A 15,508-nucleotide genomic window follows, 5' to 3' on the forward strand; every position below is an offset into this window, starting at 1 on the left:
TCCCGCTTCCGGGAAGCCAAGCCCCTCCTCCAGTTCATACAGATGGTGCTGTCCTTACTGAAAGGGTGCAGGGGAAAACAGCCTACAGCTTCTTCCTGTGCACTCCGGCACCGGAGCACTCTAACATGCTGAGAACCCACATCATTCGAGGCATCCCAGGGCTGGGAGAAGCTCCCTACAGACCACTCCTCCTGGTCCTCTTCTCCTGGGGTCCCAGCACAAAAGCATTCTGTCCCTCATCAAGGCAGAACCCCGAGGTGTTGCCAGGGCCAGTCAACCCTGGGACCCCAGCTGGGCTGTGCACATGGTCACACTCTGGACCATGGGCCGAGCCTTCCTCAGACGTGGTGCCCCCCTTGTCATCCTGCTAGGTCCTCCCACAGTCCTGCATTCACACCAGAAAAGGCCCTGCGTGTGCCTCAGGGCTCTGCTGGACATAAATCCTGGACAACAGGCACATTCCATCTCTCTAGGGTAGGAGGCAGGGGGAGGGGGACAGGGACTGGGGGAGAGGAGAAAAGGAATTGAGTTGACCCCTAGAAGGCAAATGTGATTGAAAATGTAGACCCAGGTGACCCCTCACCTCCCTTCACTCTTGTTTATACAATTTCATCTGTTCCTTCATTCATTCTAATAAATATTCATTACACACCTAAATACCACGCTAAGGGCTGGAAAAATACCATGGTAAACAAGAGCTTAGTTTGGTGGGGAAGGGGGAGAATTAAGCAAATCAACATACTAAAGTGTGGACATAGTTAGAAGTATAAATGTTTGAGTGTGAGGAAGTTGGTGGAACTCCTTCCCAATGGGCGTTCTATTCCACCCAGGGCACTCTGCTCATCCTAATGGTTTAGTGGGGACATCCTATAAGGGAATAAGTGCTGTGAATAATCAGGGTGCCATCCAAGATTCGGGACCAGATGTCCATCCCAAGGTTTATAATATAATAAAAGACTGAAAACACCCAAACTACTAAAACATAGGAGATAGATTAGATAGACAGATGGACATAGAGACATATCTAAGCATGCACGCGCGCGCACACACACACACACACCAGCCTAAAGTGATTATACTTGAGTTGCTGGGGTTTGGGGTTATTTTTCTTACTTTTCCAGATTTTTCCAAATTTCCTATAATGAGCATTTATCCTTTTCATCAGAAAAAAAAATGATGTTCTTTTTAAAAGAAGATAAACCGTAGACTACAAACGAGGACGCTTAGGATTGAATCTGGTCTCTGCCCTTGCAGGCTACCTGGGACAAGAGAGCATAATTTCTTTGAACCTTGTCAGTAAATGACCAGGGCAAACCACATGCTCTCCAGAGCTTCTTCCACCCCTGACACTAGGCTCTGTGCCACAGACTACATGAAGTGCTAAATGATGCCGGTTCAACTGGATCCTATCCCCTGAGCTCCCATTAGTTCATCATTCACTCATTTGCTCATTCTTTCAACTACCACTGTTGTCGACACTCCCTCCATGCCTGGCACTACTCTTGGTCCTGGGGGTGCAGGGGCAGCTAATGAAACAGACACAGCTCCTCCCCTCACAAAGTTCGGTCTCCCAAGCTCAGGGTCTCCTTCCACTGCTCTTCTCTTCCATCCCTAATGCCTTATTCCGTTAATGATTCTTGCCACCACTTTTCCAAAATGTCTCGGGTACATGTGTTTCATTCCCAAACACCACACTCCAGACCTGATCCAATCCCATGTAGTCTCATGCTGGGCCCAGTGCTGGCCCCGCATGTCTCCCCCTTCTCGGCATCCTACAAACAGTTTTTGACTAATGTCTCCAGGAGCACCTCAATCTGCACCCCTTGGTTCAGCATCCCTCAGAGTTCCCAGTCTAAACTGAAAGCCACCTGCTTTGAATATTAGGTTTGGCCATTTGGTGGGACTCACAAATTCCATACCAACCAAGCCTTGAAATCTGTACACCCTACAGGCCACCAAGGACATGGAAGAACTGGAACTCTTGCACCAAACGGTTTGGCCATTTCTTAAAAAAGTTAAACATACGCCTCCATATGACCCGGTTGTTCCAACCCTAGGTATTCACCCAAGAGAAATGAAAGCATATGCCCATATAAAGTCTTATTCATGAATGTTCATAGCAGCTTTATCTGTAATAGCTCCAAGCTGGAGACGCCCAAATGCCCATCAACAGGTGAATCCATAAACAAAGTGTATAGTTATCCATATAGTAGAATATTATTCAGCATTAAAAAGGAAAAAAACTACTGATACATGCTACATGTGGATAGAGCTCAACATAATTATGCTAAGTAAAAAAAAAAAACAGAGGCAAAAAGTATTCATACTGTATGATTCTGTTTATCTAAAGCTTGAGAAAATGTGAACTAATCCATAGTGACTCAAAGCAGGTGAGTGGTTGCCCACAGAGGCAGTGGAAGATAAGCAGGGAGGGGATGGATTTTAAAAGGGCATAATGGAACTTTTGGGGATGATGAACATGTCCACAATCTTGATGTGGTAGGGGATTCAGAGGTGTATACATAGGTTAAAACATATCAAATTATGTACTTTAATTACATAAGATTATTGTATGTCAATTTACCTCAATAAAGTTATGAAAAACAAACAAAACATGTCCATTTACAGCCTCATACCACCAAACCACCAAGGGCTCTGGCCACTACAGCTGGTTACTCTCTAGAAAGTTATTAATATTATACGCTTCTGTAAAGATTCTAGGAAAAACCCGAGGGGTGGGGGATGGGAACAAGGAATCCCCAGCCCCAGGCCCAAACCTCAGCTGATATGGTCTCATCTTTTAGGAGGCAGGGTAGTGGTACTGTAAAGAGTATATACTTTCATTAAGTCTGTGGCTACATTACTTAGTCCCTAAAAGTTTCATTTCCCTGTGGGCACATGGATGCCGAAGCCCACCGTGAGCACCAAATGGAAGGGCACATATCATGTGTCCACACAGCACTGGGTACATCACAGGCCCTCAAATTCTGTTCCCTCTTCGTCTCCCAGCCCCAGGCTGCTCATAGTGGTGGCTAAGGTTCAGAGCTCAGACCACGAAAGCAGGAGAAGCTGAGGGTCTTCCAGGAGCCAAGTGAGGAGGGGGTTAGAAACCCAGTGAAACACAAACAAGCACAAACCTGATTCCATGTTGAAGTCTCTGGGGGTAGGGCTGAGTTGACGGCAGCCTAGGGCCTCTGGGTGGGTAAAAATAGGACACTCGAAGCCTAGGTTACAGTCCTGGAATTTGTTAGAAGCAGAAGAGACACTGAGGGGTTTGAGAACAGTGGCTATGACACGGAGTTTTCAGGACAAAGGATTGGGAGGGATGTGGATTGAGTAGGGTGGGAAGAAGGAGATACCTGACCCCGGTACACTACACAAGCAGGTATAGGAAAGGCCCAGAACTGACCAAAGGAGAAAGGGAGAGAAGAAATTAATGTGTGTGAGTGTGTGAAAGGGTTTGACTCTGTGATGCAGAGGTGGCTGTGTGGGATGGTCATGTGTGATATGTGTGGTGTATGTCGTTATCTGCGTATGTGTATTTTTGGTGTGTGTATATATGTGTTCATCTCCAGGAAACAAATACATTGGATTCTACTGACTTTCAAGTCTGAGCAGAGAGAAGACCCAGTTAGCTTCCCAAAGTACATAAGCAGAGGAAACAGCAATACCCCTGAAAATCAGCCCCCTTAGTTTATAAGAAGCTACCCAAGCCTGATAGGCAGGAATTCTTACTGTGGGGAACGCAGTATCTTGTCTTCAGTTCCCCATGCACCGCACTATGGCCTGGGAGGAGAGACCCATCCAAAAGATGCTTGCACCTGCCAGGGACCAGAGACCAAACATTCACATTCATCATCTCATTTCATCTCGAGACAACCCAGCGAGGTCAGGATTTTTGATGGAGGAGGACACTGAGGTTCAAAGCTAAGAGGGGATGACTCCCAGAGTGGGGCTCTTTCCTGTCACACACCATCTCATCCCAGTTTCAATTCTGCTCCAGGTGTGTGTGTACGTGTATACACGTGTACACGTCTATCTGTGTATATGTGTTTGTGCATATGTGCGTGTCTAGCAGATGTAACTGGGTTTCCTTTGGGGATATTTTACAATAGGGCATACACTCCCTCTGCCTCTGCTGTTTGAAATGTATCCCCAAACTATTCCATGCGCCACACTCTTACAAGATAGATATTCAATACATTTCTAGAAAGAGGGATACTAACATTCATTAAAAACTAGGTTGGGCTCAAACTTCCACATTTATTTTTACTTAATTATCCTGCAAAGATGATATTGTGATCTGCATTTTTACATATAGGGAAATTAGGGCTTAGAGAAGGTCAGCAACTTGCCCAAGTTCGTAAAGTTCGTAAAACACATGAGTCTCAGTTTGGTCTATTCCAAAACTCAGACACAGCCCTCCTGCGGCACAGAGATGGCAGGGTGTATAAACAGTCGGTGCCCCCACAGCCATGGCGGCCTCCTGCGGTGCCCTGTCCCTTCCCCATCACCCCATGCCTACTCTCAGGGGACAACGCAGCACTACTAGTACAGAGAAACCCTGTCCCCTGGCCACAGACAGCAACCCGGCCCATTATCTTACCCCACACACTGAGTCACAGAAGGGTCCAGGCTGTCCCTCCTCTAGGTCAACCTCTTGGGCGCGTGTGCTGGCCACTCTCAGAAGGGCCCCCTGCTTGCCTTATGGCTCTCCTGTTGTTGTCCTGAATCTTTGATAATTTTTGAACAAGGAGCCTTGCATTTCCATTTTGCACTGGGCCCTGCAAATCATGCAGCTGGCCCTGCCCATCTTCTCTGGCAGCCAGCTCGGGGAGCCTTTCCCAGGAAGAGCAGCCCAGCCAGCCACTCCCTGTGTGTTTCCAAAAATGTTACCCACAGTCCCTGAATGGTCAGGACGGAACAGAGACGAGTTACTTTAATCTGGAGTGGCTTCCTGCCCGAATGGCCTTGATGGGCAACTCAGTAACCGCTAGACTGTTCCTCGCCCCATCTCTCCTCTGTATCCCACCTCACCTCTCCACTCCACCACGTCCCCTGGTTTCCAACCATGCTGTCCTTCTCCTCCTTAAATGCACCAGTGCTCACGGGATTGAAATTCCCAGAGAGCATGGACATTTCCGCTCATATCCCCAATTCCCCCCACGGGGCTCTTTCAGCACGCACAGCAGGAACTTGATAAGAGTGGATGGATTTAAATAAATGGCAGTATTTCCTGAATTCTTGACCCTATCATAAGACATATCAGTGTGATATTATATTACACATACACAAAGATTGTATGTCCTTCTGCAATGGGATAAATACTACATGCAAGAGACTGTGTTAGTTCCGACTCTGCTCATTCTCCATTTGGGCTCACAATATTTCCCCCATCCCATCATCCCCATGCCCGTCTCTGCTTCCTCCCTCCTCTCCCTGCCCCCCTGCAGATCCTACCTTCTTCGGGCAGGCTTCCTGATCATCCTAACCTACTGGAATTCTCCAAAACACATTCTGAGCACTCTTTTCTCTGTTTATAGGACTCTTCATCATATACCACTACAAGGCACCCCATGTTATTTGATTTCCTGTGTTATCATAAATTTTTTACACCAATGAACTTTTCCCCTTATCTAGGCTCTGAGCCCCACAGAAATAGTTCTTGGTACAGTGCCATGTATGTTGTAGGTCCTCTCCCTGATGGAAAGACATCTAATGACAGTGGGTGGAAGTGGGGCAGAAAAAGAAGAGAAAGTTATGAATTCCCCAGAAGCAAATCCTCATAGCAAACCCAATAAACTCAGGTACTTCGATCCTTTCTCTTCTGGAGTCCACTGGAGGTCAAAGGCATCCAGACCTTGGCTAGACACCCTCAAGAGGTGTCTCAAGTGACACTCAGCCAGAGGCAAAGGTATGCTCCTTTATAAACCTGCACGGTAAAATCACATCTTGGCATTCCCAGACATTTTCATTTCTGTTTGTGGCTGTTTTCCCCCTCCTTCCTGCAAACGAAAGGCATCTTGCATAAAAGGCATAAGAGATATTTTTCCCTTCTATGCTTTGAGGAATGGGAGGTTTCCTCCAGGGAAATGGAGACCCTGACTCCAGGACTTAAGGTTCCAGAAGCCAAGCCACCCCTCCCAACAGCTACAAGCCCCGGGAGCAGTCTTTGTGTGGACTCTCCCATTTCTAAACCACCTTTCTTTGACCTTGACATCCCTGCAAGCACTGCCCTGATTCTCTCCACCAAAGGGGCTTTATGGACCCAGCAGGGCACCTCATCTGCCCCCTTAGTGCCCAGTAATGGAGGCCCATGACCCACCTCCCCTTGGAACTGCACTTCTGGGTACCTCTTCCTTCCGTCCTGTCACCCCTCCAGAGGCCCTTTAACCCGTTCTCCCTCCTCCTGGTGTTTCAGAACACAAATGCTGACACTTGGCCCCATGCTCCAGGCTGCTCTCATGCCTCTGATTTCAACCAGCTGCTTCCCCCTGTCTGGAGCAGTTTCTCTCTGGCCCTCCCCAGGCTCCTGGCCACTCATAGGGCAAGCCTCACTCCCTTCCCCACAGGTGTGGCTTAGGCACCCCTCCCTGGCATCCTGCATCTCTCCCACCATCAAACATCGGACAGACCTGCTATTGCTTCCTGAGCTACGGTCACTGTCACTGGGCTGTGACCTTCTTTGGGTCGGGGACAGTGCCACACAGTTTATCAGGAACCCACATAGAGCCTGACACACAGCAGGCTCATATCTCAGATCTCCATCCTTCTCTCTTAGCCTTTCTCCCTCCAAACAAACCTTACATGTCCTTATTTCAGACTAATTTGGTGATGGTCACCCCCAAATCCACCTCTCCCCAGTCTCTGCCTCCATATGTCCAGCTCCCCACATCTCTGTTTGGATGTGCTCACACAATCCCACCAACTTCCTCTCAAAGGGACTTCATCTCCCTTCAGGCCACCCTGGCTTCTTGCTGTGAAGGACACCACAGTCCTGAGGTCCAAAACTACAGAATCATCCTTAACTCTTCCTTGTCTTGAGCACTGCTGCATGCCAGCATTTTATATGCATTATCTCAGTTATCACAACAAACCCCTGGAAGTAGATATTCGCATCCTGATTTTACAGAGGAGGCAATTGCGGTGGTGGTGATGGTGGGGGGTGGTCTCTGAGAAGTCAAGGGACCTGCCCAAGGTCACAAGCACATAATCCACTGAGCTGGGATTGGAGGTAGGTTTTGACCATTTGTCCAGAGCCTCTGTTCTTCCCTACAACATACGTGCACACACACTGTTCTCTCCTCTACTTTATAAATTAAATCACTCTCCACAATGCCCAGTCGAGTCTACCTAGAAATGCTTCCTGCATGAGCCCTTTGCTCTGCTATGGGGATGCTCAGACGTGGTCAGACACACAGGGTGCAGCCATGTGGTCACAGAGTCGGGGTGAGCATCCCAGTCCTGCATGTCTGGCCGGCAGCATTGACCTTGCCTCACGCTCACTCAGTAAGCTGGTACATGCTCTAAGCTTGGAACCGGTTCTTCAAGGCACCACCCTTTCTTACTGGTTTGGTTGATCCCCAGCCCAGGCTGAGCCTGAGCCTGAGCCCTTTCCTCAGAACTCCACCTGCACCCTGCTCGCACCCTCTTCTTGGCCTCAGGCCAAAACCGCCAACAGGCTCCCTGCTAGGAGCACATCCTGGGTTCTCATCTCTCTTCCCTCAATTTTGCTCTTAGTTTGTCCACTCTGAGCAGATCTCCAATGACAGCCCACCCTAAGGGGCTTAGCAAAAATGCACGTTCCAGGGCCCTGCTCTCAGAGTTTGAGTCAGCAAGGACCCAGGAATCTGCATTCTAACAAGCTTCCCAAGTGACCGGGGATGCAAGTAGTTTAATTCTCTCTAGGTTCTCTTACCTCCTCTTACATCAGCATCTGTACCAAACTTCTTCACGATTCACCCCTTCTCTCCCGAGCTGTGATCAAATCCTCCAGGGTCTCCTCACACCTCACTGTATAGTAGAATCACAGGGCCCACTGGAAACTATCAACGCCTGGATCCCAGCCAGAACCAACTAAAACAGAATCTCTGCGTGGGTGCCGGGGAGCCACTAGGGTGAGCGCTCATCCCGCTTTACCCCAGATTATCCTGGTTTTAATAAATGAAGTCCCACATCACAGGGGGCCTCTCAGTCCTGAGAAAACTGGAACAGTAGGGACTCTATCAGCTCTGGCATTTGTAAGTCTCCCTAGGTGATTCTAATTTGCAAAACACTGGAGGACAACTGGGTCAAGAGGTTTCTCTCTCACTGAGCCAACCGCCCCAGGGCATTCCCTAAACCCAGAGTTCACCTGCCTTTTGTTTTCATTTAACTTGGGTGATCTCAAAATGTGCTTCTAGACCAGGGGCATCCCATTACCTGGGAACTTGTTAATAAAAAGGTGGAGCCAATTCTAAATCATTTGCTCTTCTCTCAGCTGCAGTAGATCCTTAGTGAGTCCCTACTGAGAGTCAGTGGCATTAACTCATTCGGTGAAGTGGGGTTTAAGGAGTTAACTGTCAGGCATGAGAGGGCTTGGTGGTGGAGGTGGTTTGAGGCTGGGGGGTCAGTTCCTGGGGACGTGTAGTGGTGCTCAGAGGGGGCTTGGCTTTGATTCAGATGCAACAAATGTTTACTGACCACTAACTAACCAGCTGGCTTGTTCACGCCAGTTCATTAAATTCAATACTAACTCTGTCGAATACATGGTGTTGGATAAAACCTGCCTCGTCTTGCTCGAGCTCAGGACCATTTGAAAAACTGATGCATGAAGCTGACAAATGGAGGTCACAGTATCAGCCATGCTCGGATAAAGCTGTCCAAGCATGTGGCTTTGTATCTCTGATCAAATGGACTGCCTAAAGCTGGTGCAGCCACTCTGGAAAACAGTATAGAGGTTCCTCAAAAAGTTGAAAATAGAGCTACCATATGATCCAGCAATTGCACTACTGGGTATTTACCCCAAAGATACAAAAGTAGGGACCCGAAAGGCTACGTGCACCCCGATGTTTATAGCAGCAATGTCCACAATAGCCAAACTGTGGAAAGAGCCAAGATGTCCATCAACAGATGAATGGATAAAGAAGAGGTGGTATATATATACAATGGAATATTATGCAGCCATCAAAAGGAATAAGATCTTGCCATTTGCAACGACGTGGATGGAACTGGAGGGTGTTTTGCTGAGCGAAATAAGTCAAACAGAGAAAGACATGTATCATATGACCTCACTGATATGAGGAATTCTTAACCTCAGGAAACAAACTGAGGGTTGCTGGAGTGGGGGGTGGGGTGGGAGGGATGGGGTGACTGGGTGATGGACACTGGGGAGGGTATGTGTTCTGGTAAGCACTGTGAATTGTGCAAGACTGTTGAATCTCAGATCTGTACCTCTGAAACAAATAATGCAATATATGTTAAGAAAGAAAAAAAGAAGAAGAAGAATGTAGCAGGAGGGGAAGAATGAAGGGGGGGATATCGGAGGGGGAGTAGAACCATGAGAGACGATGGACTCTGAAAAACAAACTGAGGGTTCTAGAGGGGAGGGGGGTGGGAGGATGGGTTAGCCTGGTGATGGGTATTGAGGAGGGCACGTTCTGCATGGAGCACTGGGTGTTATGCACAAACAATGAATCATGGAACACTGCATCTAAAACTAATGATGTAATGTATGGGGATTAACATAACAATAAAAAAATTTAAAAAAAATGGACTGCCTAATATTCCACGCAGTGAGGCCAGCTCCTAGGTGCCGTCACTGGCATAGAGGGTTGACCGTGGACCCCCCATAGGAGTGGGCTCCTGACCTCATCCCCCAGAACTGGTCAGAAGCACCCACCCTGCAGGCAGCAGAGCCCAGAAAGGGGCGGAAGTATTGGCAGGCCCAGCTCATAACTTCTTCTAGAGTCACTGGTTAGAGATGCCTCGCCTCTTCCCTCGAGGAAGTGATGGAGAGGATGAGGTCTGAGAGTGAACAGCCAGGGCTGTCCCCTTCCTTCTCCCCCTGCACAATAGAGCCACTCATGCCCTCACCCCACCCCAGAGATGCTGGCCTGGTCTGCGGAGGGAGCCAGGCACTGATGTCTTATAAAAGTGTCCCAGGTGATGCTGAGGTGCCATCAGGATTATGTAACCACCCTGGGGAGATCCTCTTCTGGAAACGAGAAGCTAGAGATATCCCCTCTAAGGGTTGGATTGTTCCTATCTCACAACCAGGGAAACAAGTGCTCAGGAACATCTTGCCCTATATGCCCCGAGCCAGCAGACAGAACTATAAGGATGAGTAATGGCAGTGAATGGATCTGCTTTCTCCAAATATCGGTGGACTTGAGGGCTTTCAGCCAGTTTGGATCAGATCAGCTAAAGCAGCAGTTCTAGAATCTCATGGGGGGCTTGTTAAAATGCAGCTTACTGAGCCCTACCCCCGACGAGTCTGATTCAGAGGGAGGGCTGTGTAGCTGTGGGAAGAGAAGACATAGGCCGATTTGGTCTCCAGCCATGGCTTTGTCACCAACTAGCAGGATGACCTTGCCTGACTCACCCAAACCTCTCTGAGGCTCAGTTTCTTCGTTTGTCACACAGACATCCCAGAAGTAATGACCTCATGTGTTTCTTAGGGACTTACAGGGGACACACAAAGCTATTCGGGTGGTGCATGGCCCATGGTAGGAATGGGGATAAACTGTAGATGTTAATTATTATTTGTAGATATTGTTATGTAGGGATGGCTCCTTTGAAAAGACTGGGAGGAGGTTTTGGATGCAGGCGAGAATACCAAGAGGCAGAACACCAAGGAGAGAGGGAGCCAAGGCTTAGAGGATGCAGGGAGGGGGGCCAGAAATGGAGCTTAAGCCAGTGCACAGAAGTGCCAGAGGATGGGGGGCTGCTACGGATCTGGCTGAGGAGGGGCTGGGATTCAAAGGCACCCAAAATAGAACTTCCTTCTCTCCAAACTCACGATTTACTCCACCCCTCACCCCCATCTCTCTGGGCCATACTCCACATGCCTCTGTCCAGGCTCATTCGTTAGAACTGCCCCCCCCCACCGCACCCCCACCCCTGCCCTAGGGACTCAAGGAATCTTAGCAATGTGTCCGATTCTTGTGCTGGAGGAGAAGAAGCAAAATAAAAGGGGGGAAATTCTCTCTCTAGGCCTGTGTCTTTGTAGGACTTCCCACAGTCCCCCAGTCCTCCTCTCCCCCAAGAGATGGCCGTCCCGAGTCAGCATCTGGGTAGAAGTATCCAAACCGGGGCACCTGGGTGGCTCAGTCTGTTAAGCATCTGCTTTTGGCTCAGGTCATGATCACAGGGTCCTGGGATCAATTACCACATCCAGCTCCCTGCTCAGGGGGGAGCCTGCTTCTCCCTCTGCCCCTCCCCACCACTCGTGGTCTCTCTCTTTCTACAAAAAAAAAAAAAGTATCCAAACCAACAGGAACCCCAATGGCCTGCCTCCCTTCATCCAACCATGAAGGCTGCTTCCACCATCTCTGCCAATCCATGCCCCTTCCCTCTCTCATAACCAGACTCGGTGCTCATCTCCCCGAACTTCCCACAGGATTATAAGCTTCTCCCTCCATATATACACCCATTCCTTCCATCCATTCCACAAAGATTCACCACACACCTACTCCATGACCAGGTACCATGCCAGACAGTGGGGATTCCAAGGTGAAGGCACAGTCCCTGCCCTGCTGTGGGCTGAGGAAGAGAGCACTAGATCTGGAGATCAGGTGGTCAGAAGGAGAAAATGGGGCTCCTTGTCATGCTCTTCAAGTTCATGCTCATGCTCTTCAATCCCCTCTTCCAATGTGATGAGAGGCCTCCCAGCCCCTTGTGGGGTGTGCAAAATCTTCCTCCTCTCTCTCTCACACACAAAACACACCAAAGAAAACACGCCCATATCAGACACGGATAACACACTTCATGGTTCCATGTTGCTCTCCATCCTATAGATTTTAGAAATTTGTCTGAGCCTCAGTGCAGGTCTTCTTCAGTAACTGCCCTGACCCCTCTATCTGGCAACTTAACTTAATTGACCTGCTTGGATGTCTCAGGCACTGGAGATACAGAGAAGAATAAGATATATTCCTGAACACCTAGAGATCCAAGTCTAGTGGGAGAGCCAGACACTTAAACAGACAGTCATAACACAATATGGGACACTCAAGCAAGACATTGTGATGTGAGCAGAAAAAGCCATCTAATACATCCCAGTTGTTGACAAGGAGGATACCAGGGGAGGCTTCCTGGAGGAGACAATTAAGAGAAGAGTAAGTCTGAAATCGAGCCTGTGCATTGGCTAAATTGCATTTCAGGCCATCTCAATCACTTCCCACTGACTGCTCCCATCCCTTCCTTGCCCCTCCATCTCTGAATGCCCAGGACACTGGGGCTTTTGGAAAAACGAATCCATGTGCAAATGGTGTGATCGTGAGTAGATTTTCTCCCTCCTTTTATTTAGAGTTAACGTTATAATACCAAGGGCTACTTATGTAATAAAAGCTAAATTTATAGAGCAAGAAACTATTTTCCCTGGCTATTTTTAAGTGATGCCCAGATACCCGCCTTGGTCTTTCAACTCCAGTGCAAACAAAGGCCAGAGCGGAGTTTTCAAATGTGGCACTACCGTCCTTGCTAGCTGGGAACCAGCTCCTGGCAGCCCAAAAAGGGCAAAGGATTCAGCAGACTGGAGGGCTGAGAGTCAGAACTGTCCCAGGCTCTACAAAGGAGAAGCTCGGCTGTGAGTCAAAGGCCTCTTTAACTCAGGAAGCAGAGTGGGGAGGAGGTTGTCACCCCACACTTTGGTCAAGCACAGGGATCCAAACAGGTAGTGAAAATCCTTGTTCGTGTCAAGACTGGAGAACAGAAAGATGTAGGTTTTTATGTGCATAGGAACAGGAGATAATCAGAAGCCCGAACCCCCCTTGCTAACGTGAATTGAGATTTCCTCTGATTCGAGGGGTCTGCCCTGATATTTACCCGTGATTGAGTTGACTGAAGCCAATCCCCCTTTCTCTGGGGATTTTACCAATTATTCAAGGAGCTATATTTTATTTCACTGAGCGCTGGCTGAAGAACCTTGGCCCCAAGACTCCTTTCTGAGACGCAGCAAAGACCTTAGGGATAAGATGGAGCTGAGAATCTAGAATTTTACCTTCCAAACTTGGCTCTGTCGTTAACTAGCTATAAGACCTTGGGAAAGTTAACTTCTCTGAGTCTCACCTTTTTCATCTGTACAAAGAGAATATGACAGGACGTACCCTGTAACATAGTCATGAGGAGTAACTGACAATTCGGGAATAATACTGCATGTCTGATCCACAGTATTTTACAAGGAAAATATTTAAAATATTTCCTAATATATTTTGCCCCTGGGAAATCCAGGTGTTTCATCTTTTTTCCCTTTCCTTTCTCTTGTACCCTTCTAATATCAGAGCTAAGCCACAACCTTCTTTCCCCCAGGCAAAGAACACACAGAGAGCCCCCAGAACACAAACGTCAACAGAGTTAGAAATGGCTGCCAAGAGGTAATGCTGTTTTCTCCAGTCAGGAATTGAGAAGAAACCTTTCTAGGACTGGGAGGGAAATGAAGCCAATGGCCAAGATTTCACTACTCCCTTCCCCACCAGCGGGGTGGGGAGAGGGACATGATTAGAAATGACCCAGTGACTCAGAGAATCCCAGAACAGGGAAATGTATGCCCCTTGGACAAGCCCACCCTTCAGCGGGGCTCAGAGCAACATGGGAAGTATTGCAATGGACCAGGGGCTGCCCTCAGGCCCACCTATCTAGAGTCCCCACATCCCGAAAAGAGCTGGACACTCAAGCCCTCCAGGGACAGGTGGGGGTCCCAGGAGAGCCAGGGGGCCTGAGGAAGCCAAAGCTTCAGCAGCAGGCACCAGGTCCCCCTTCAAAAGCCCCGGGGACAAGATCAGACGTGGCCCCTTCAGTGGATTTCAGCACAGGAGCTCCACATGCAGAGGGGACACAGAACACATCAGGGGAGATCAGCAGGGGCCCTGTGGCCCCACAGGGAGACACCTTCCCAGGGAGTCCGAATCGGGATCTCACTGGACCGTGAGCCATGGTGTCACATTAGAACAGGCTAAAGTACCTTTATTAATCAAGCTAAGATTTTTATAGCAAGTGACCAATTACAGGAAATAATTGGTTTTCCCTGCACGTGGGCATTGTATATATTTTCACCTCCCATTTCAGTAAGGCTTTGGCCAATATTAGCTATCATCATCATCATCATCAACAAAATAAGTTATTCTCAGATTGACACAGAGGGAGGGAAGAGGAGGGCAAGAGCAAAAACAGCCGTACTTGTGTCAGATCCAAGTCCTAGCAGGGCTGAGGGTGGCTGGCTGGAGGCGAGGGGCAGGGAGGGGAGGAGAAGAGCAAGGTGCAGCTTTTGGGCCTTACCCCTCACCAGAGTATTTCCCCTCTCCTGTTCTTATTCTCTGCAAACGACTCAAACCCTCCCCTTTCACCCAGGTTTATCGCTAACGAATCTCTCCTCTACTCTGCCCTTTCCTCTGTACCCCCTGGTCTGTGAGGTAGGGGCTACAGGGCTCCTCCCCGCCCCACCTGCCCCTGGCCACGGTCAGGAGCCAGAGCTGGGGAGTCAGGCAGCCTGAGCACAGATCCCAGCACTGCTCTCATCTGCTGTCATCTCTGACAAGTTCCCTGTGCCTCAGTGTCCCCCTCTGAGAATGAGAATCACAGCCCCATGCTTCAAAAGGTTACTGTGGGGGCTAAATAGTGGGCTTGTCTACGCTGACGAGGGAGTGCCTGGCCCCTGGTGAGCACTGTGTCAGCATGAACAACTGCACACTTTCTCAAGGAGGTTTTCCATGACCGTTCGAAATAACCCTTCTCCCTCCCATTTTCCGCATAGAGTTACTACCTTGTGAGATTCTGCTACTCTTTGATTATCTCTCTGTCCTTGAGACATTTTTGTTCATCATCCATTGCTATATCCACAGGGCCTAGAATCACCACCTAGCACATAGTAGGTCTTTGTAATAAAGAAGGAATTCCTATGAAACTTTACTAACTTATCACCTTAGGCAGATCATGGAACTCCACATGCCTCAGTTTACTCATTGGAAAATGGGGTCGGTGCACATATCCCCAAACTGATGTGAGGATTAAATGAAGTACCATTTGTGACTATGCCCACTCCAGCCCTGGGTACATGACGGATGGGTGCTGGCCGATCTGGGAGGACAGTCTCAGCCTGACTCAGGCAGGGCCTGCAATGGTGAATTCCAGATTCACTTCCCCCCATGCGAGGCAAGGCTGGCTGGCAGGACCACTGGCAGCCGTCCAGGTGAAGGATAAATGTCAGAGGTGGGTGTCTGAGGGGCTGCCCTGGTCCTGATACGGGGTCTTGACCCAGGCAGCTGGAGTCTCTCCCCACCCCCTGCTGCTGAGAGGCACGGCCTGGGCCTGCAGC

The 15,508-nt window shown here is 48.9% G+C and overlaps 1 protein-coding gene across 4 annotated transcripts in view; it reads right to left on the reverse strand.

Annotated features, from left to right (window-relative positions):
• The window catches only part of DAAM2 (dishevelled associated activator of morphogenesis 2), a 126,509-nt gene that overhangs the window by 72,373 nt on the left and 38,628 nt on the right, over nucleotides 1–15,508 (reverse strand). For 2 of the 4 annotated variants that reach the window (XM_036087326.2, XM_036087330.2), the window contains one exon: nucleotides 3,736–3,821. The exons of the other annotated variants lie outside the window; for them this stretch is intronic. The gene's annotated coding sequence lies outside the window, so the exon portion shown is untranslated. Of the gene's footprint in view, nucleotides 1–3,735; nucleotides 3,822–15,508 lie in introns of those variants that run through there. 4 annotated transcript variants of the gene reach the window in all.

Source organism: Halichoerus grypus, chromosome 9 (genome assembly GCF_964656455.1).
Source record: "Halichoerus grypus chromosome 9, mHalGry1.hap1.1, whole genome shotgun sequence".
NCBI classification, from domain to species: Eukaryota; Metazoa; Chordata; class Mammalia; order Carnivora; family Phocidae; genus Halichoerus; species Halichoerus grypus.